Here is a 5,963-nt window from a genome sequence, read left to right as displayed (position 1 = left end):
GGCATGGCCTGCAGGCTCACATGGAGCCATTTCCAGGGGCTGCTGAGGGCCTGTGCCCTGCTTTGTGGGCAAAACCCATGGGGGAAGGCAGAGCAGGTGGGGAGCCCCTGGCAGTGGGAGGTGAGCAGCAGGGGGCTGCCGTGTGCTGGTCTTGAGGGGCAACAATAGCTGAGCAAGATGAGAAAACCCAAGAGATGTTGTAGAGTACACGGTACGCTCAAAGCATTCCCTGAGAATGTCTCCAAAAAAAACAGAAGATGGGGATAGGGGAGAGAAAATGTCACACTGAGGTCAGATGATTTCCAGCTATTAGGAGCTTGTGATGGAGTCATCTGATACAAAAAGGAAAAGCATTATTAGCCAAAGTCATGGTATGGTGAGGCCTGAGATATAAGGGTCCAATTGAAATATAAACTTTTTTTTTTTCCACTGTTGCCCAGGCTGTAGTGCAGTGGTATGATCTTGTCTCACTGCAACCTCCGCCTCCCTGGTTTAAGCGATTCATCTGCCTCAGCCTCCCTAGTAGCTGGGATTACAGGCGCACGCCACCACACCTGGCTGATTTTTGTATTTTTAGTAGAGACTGGGTTTTGCCACGTTGGCCAGGCTGATCTCGAACTCCTGACCTCAGGTGATCTGCCTGCCTCAGCCTCCCAAAGTGCTGGGATTACAGGTGTGAGCCACTGCGCCTGGCCAAATTAGCATTTATCCAAGCGGGACATTAGACCAATCAGGCTGCTGGTGTCAGGTGATTTGGCTTGAAGTGAATTGACTCAGAGCCCTGCCATGTGTATCTCTCTTTCACTTCAAAGGTTTCCCACGCAGTGCTGAGCTTTTTCTTGATTTACAAGTCTTTGATTTTTCAGAAGGCAGCAGTGTAGTGCAAGTGCCCACAGAGCAGCAGAGTCTATTTTCCTTCTTTCTTTGAATCACTACAACTTATTTCGATGGAAACTGATGCCTACAACTTTTAGGAACGTGCTCTTTCTCTTAGATGAGGCATGTGTTGAGCTGGCTTCAGAGCAGCTTTCACACCAAGAACCTACCAGTTTGTGAATTTTAGTCCAAAGAAGTGGGCATTCCCTGAGTGTCCTGGAAAGGCCTCCACTGGACAGATATCCGGGGCCTGCTTCCCGGGCACTGTGGGCTGTGCAGGTGCACAGTGCCCCACATTCCAGTGGCATCACACTTGGTTTAAATGCCCTGCATTTATCATCTTGAAATCCTTAACAATCTCATCTCTGAATATTTTTCCATCTGTAAGCAAAGTCAGACGGGACAAGGCAGCCGTGGGCAGACTGGCACAGTATATGTGTCTGCTGTTTTTTGCTGCCCATTCACATATAGCATTCGCCATGCCCCTGAGCACCGAGTTCTGTTGGATCCATCACATGTGCACAAAGCAGGTCCAAGGTAAGTGTGTGATGGCTGGGTGCAGTGGCTCACACCTATAATCCCAGCACTTTGGGAGGCCAAGGTGGATAGATCATTTAAGGCCAGGGGTTTGAGACCAGCCTGATCAATATGGCAAAATCCCATCTCTACTAAAAAAAAAATATAAAAAATTAGCCAGGCATGGTAGTGCATGCCTGTAATCCCAGCTACTCGGGAGGCTGAGGCATGAGAATCGCTTGAACTAGGGGAGGCGGAGGTTGCAGTGAGCCGAGATCGCCCCACTGCACTCCAGCCTGGGAGACAGAGAGCGAGATCTTTATTATTTTTTTTCTTTTTTTGGAGACAGAGTCTTGATTTGTTGCCCAGGCTGGAGTACAGTGGTGTGATCTCGCCTCATAGCCACCTCTGCCTCCAGGGTTCAAGTGATTCTCCCGCCTCCCCGCTGGGATTATAGGCGTGCCACCACGCCTGGCTAATCTTTTTGTAGTTTTAGTAGAGGCAAAGTTTCACCATATTGGCCAGGCTGGTTTCAAACTCTTGACCTCAGGTGATCTGCCTGCCTCAGCCTCCCAAATTGTTGGGATTACAGGGCGTGAGCCACCATGCCAGGCCGACCCTGTCTTTAAACAAGGTAGGTGTGTTATGTTTATGATTCTGTGGGGGGGGGCGGGGGTGGGAATGGGGAAGGGCTGGCCTAATAGGGAGGCCATGCTGTCTCCTCCAACCCAAACTTTCTTTAAACACAGAAAGGCGGCTGTGGACAAGGAACCCTATCATGTCCTCCTTACTAATGTTACCTCCTGTGTCAGCCAACTGCTTACTCTGAAAATGATGGCATACAGAGACAGGAAAAGGTGGGGCAACCCACAGTGGCTTTTCCTTTCAGTCTTTTTTTTTTTTTTTTTTTTAAGTGTTGGGGTCTTGCTGTCACCCAGGCTGGACTGCAGTGGTATGATCATAGCTCACTGCAGCCTTGAACTCCTGGGCTCGAGTCATCCTCCCACCTCAGCTTCCTATCTGTGGGCAGATAGGACCACAGGCGTGTGCCACCACTCCTGGCTAATAATTTTTAGTTTCTGTGGAGTCAAATTCCTGGGCTCGAGCGATCCTCCTGCCTCGGCCTCCTGAGTAGCTGGGACTTCTGGCATTTCCTTTTAGTCCTTCTTGACTCATCAGCAAGCTGAAGGCAGAGAGAGGTGGTAGAACGTGTGCAATCAATGAAATAAACACAGTGGAGTGTGTTTCATGCAGGGTTCTCACTGTTCTGGTAAGAACAATATACATATGTATGAGCTATGAAATACAAATTCTATACTTTCAGTGATTACAGATACGAGTTAAGTGCTCTTATACTTGCATTTAAAATGGGTATTGAAGAAAATAAAGATGAATGGGTAAAAAATTCATGCTAATCATTTAAAATTTTAATTTGCCTTTACTGAAAATGACATTAAGTAACACATTTAAAAAGTCAAGAGACTCTTATTAAAGAGAGAAAAAAGCTTTTAGAAGTCTCTTGGTGGCACTTTTTCTTGGTTTTTGAACTAAGGGCCCCTCCGTTTTCATTTTGCCCTGCGTCCTGGGGACCCGGTCAGGATAGGCTCTAGGCATGAGATACACCGCCTGCTCTGTCACTGCTAGGGCCACGCCCGCAGCTTCCATTTCCCTTTCCTGGTTCTCTCGCTGCCTGCTTAGTCCTGACACTATGAATGTCATTGCTCCCTCAGTTATAACATTCACCACACTTTATGTGGTTTGCTTTAATTTCTGACTGCTCTGCATGGGAGTGGGCACTCTCTCTCCTTCTCCACTGTATATCCAGTGCTTAGCTCCTAGTAAGTGCTCAGTGACACTAAGTTTTCATCTTTTACTATGAAAACTTCACATAGGCCGGGCACGGTGGCTCATGCCTGTAATCCCAGCACTTTGGGAGGCCGAGATGGGTGGACCACCTGAGGTCAGGCATTCCAGACCAGACTGGCCAACATGGCGAAACCCCGTCTCTACTAAAAATACAGTAATTAGCCAGGCGTGGTGGCGGGCTCCTGTAATCCCAGCCACTCAGGAGGCTGAGGCAGGAGAATCGCTTGAATCTGGGAGGCAGAGGTTGTGGTGAGCCGAGATCGCACCACTGCACCCCAGCCTGGGCAACAAGAGTGAAGCTCAGTCTCAAAAAAAACTTCATGTAGACACAAAATAGAGAAGGTAATTTAATGAACCATTGCCCTGTCTACATTATCCTGCCACTCTTATATATTAACTCAATTATTGTATTTTTTAAATGATTTGAGACAGGGTCTTGCTCTGCTGCTCAGGCTGGAGTGCAGGGGTGCGATCACTGCTCATTGCAGCCTCCATCTCAATGGGCTCAGGTGATCCTCCCACCTCAGCCCCCCAAGTAGCTGGGACTCCAAGCGTGTACCATCATGCCCATCTAAGTTTTTGTATTTTTTGTAGAGACAGGGTCTCACATGCACCATGCATTGTGTGCATTTTTTTAACCATGTTGCCCAGGCTGGTCTCAAACTCCTGGTCTCAAGCAATCCTCCCGCCTTGGCCTCTTAAAGTGCTGGGATTGCAGGTGTGAGCCACTGTGCCTGGCCTCAGTCATTTTAGTCTCTCTCTTTCAAGCTATTGAATTTCCTCTAATGTCTTGTGATTCTTGGTGGACAATCCCATTTATGAATAAAGAACCACGTTGCTTACTAGAGATTTCCTTTGCAGTTGTGTGCGTTTGTTTACCCGAAGGCCTACCGTCATCCCCTGAATGTGAGGGGGGATTTTCATCTTGGAGGAAGTGAGCAGTGTCTGGTCATCAGCTTCCTCTTCAGGTGCGTGAGCATGGAGTTGCTGGCTGCCTTGGGACGAGTCACCTGCTGAAGGACATGGGACTCGGCTCTGGCTCTCCACAGGTGTGTCTCCCGACAGAAGAGAGCTGGAGGTCCGTTTGTTTCCTCACCCCTGCTCCAATATCCCCACCACGGGCTGACCACAGCCAAATCTGCCACTGTTTTCTTTTTTCTTTTTTCTTTTTTTCAGATGGAGTCTTGCTCTGTCCCCCAGGCTGGAGTGCAACGGCGCAATCTTGGCTCACTGCAACCTCCGCCTCCTGGGTTCAAGCGATTCTCCTGTCTCAGCCTCCTGAATAGCTGGGATTACAGGTGTGTGCCACCACGCCCAGCTAATTTTTTTGTATTTTTGGTAGAGATAGGGTTTCACCATGTTGGCGAGGCTGGTCTCAAACTCCTGACCTCAGGTGATCCACCCACCTTGGCCGCCCAAAGTGCTGGGATTACAGGTGTGAGTCACCGCGTCCGGCCAGCTTCCCCTGCTTAGAGTAATTCTTACGGTTCCCTCTGGGGCCGATGTTGTTCTGTGTCCACAGGACCGATAAATAGTCTTCCCATTAATCCAGATTGCTGCCCATAGTACAATTGTTCTTCGCACTTACTGTCTAAGCTCAGAGCCCCTCTGGGGCTGAGAGGTGAATGTGTGTGCCTAGGTTGCCATGTTGAACAGGAACCACTAACAGATCTTCTTGGCATGGTTAAATAATTGTTTTCTCTCCCACTTAAAGTCAAGGAGTGACCCTTTTTCAATCTGTGGTCTCCAGGGCTCATCCAGAGCCTCATGGGTCTGGGTCTCCTTTTTTTTTTTTTTTCCCCCTGAGATGGAGTCTTGCTCTGTCACCTAGGCTGGAGTGCAGTGGCGCAATCTTGGCTCACTGCAACCTCCACCTCCCGGGTTCAAGCAATTCTCCTGCCTCAGCCTCCCAAGTAGCTGGGACTACAGGCACGTACCACCACGCCTGGCTGATTTTTGTGTTTTTAGTAGAGATGGGGTTTCACCATCTTGGCCAGGCTGGTCTTGAACTCCTGACCTTGGGTGATCTGCCCACCTCGGCCTCCCAAAGTGCTAGGATGACAGGCATGAGTCACCACTCCCGGCCTGGGTGTCCTTTTTATAGGGCCTCTCCTCTAAGCTGAGACAGCATCAGCTAGTGAGGCTGCCTCCTCACTGCTTGAGTTTCAGCTCCACAGGGCCCCTCCTCCAGGCACCTGCATTTTAATGATTCCAACCTGTTACCAGTCTTCCCCCAGCCCTAAGGGTGGCGGCTTCTGACAGTGCTCTCTCCACAATACCTTAGCCCTCTTTTGCCCTTTCAGCTACCTTGTGAAAAAAATGTATACCTAGTTAACAATTATGTATGTATTCATTGTAGAGATAGGGTCTCACTATGTTGCCCAGGCTGGTCTTGAACTCCTGAGCTCAAGCAATCCTCCCCACTCAGCCTCCCAAAGTGCTAGGATTACAGGCATAAGCCACTGCGTCCAACCCTAGTTAACAATTATTTATGTTAAATTTTCTGTTCCAATAACTGCTGTGGCTTCTGTCTCCTGACTTGACCCTGATGGACATGACTGCCTAAGAAATGATACATACCTGGGCCAGGCAGAGTGGCTCATGCCTGTAATCCCACACTTTGGGAGGCCAAGGCAGGCAGACTGCGGGAGTTTAGGAGTTCGAGTCCAACCTGGGCAACATAGCAAATCCCGTCTCTACAAAAA

This window comes from Macaca thibetana, chromosome 1, assembly GCF_024542745.1.
Source record: "Macaca thibetana thibetana isolate TM-01 chromosome 1, ASM2454274v1, whole genome shotgun sequence".
In the NCBI taxonomy this organism is placed as follows: Eukaryota; Metazoa; Chordata; class Mammalia; order Primates; family Cercopithecidae; genus Macaca; species Macaca thibetana.
The sequence above is the reverse complement of the archived record's forward strand: the minus strand, read 5'-3'. Positions refer to the sequence as shown.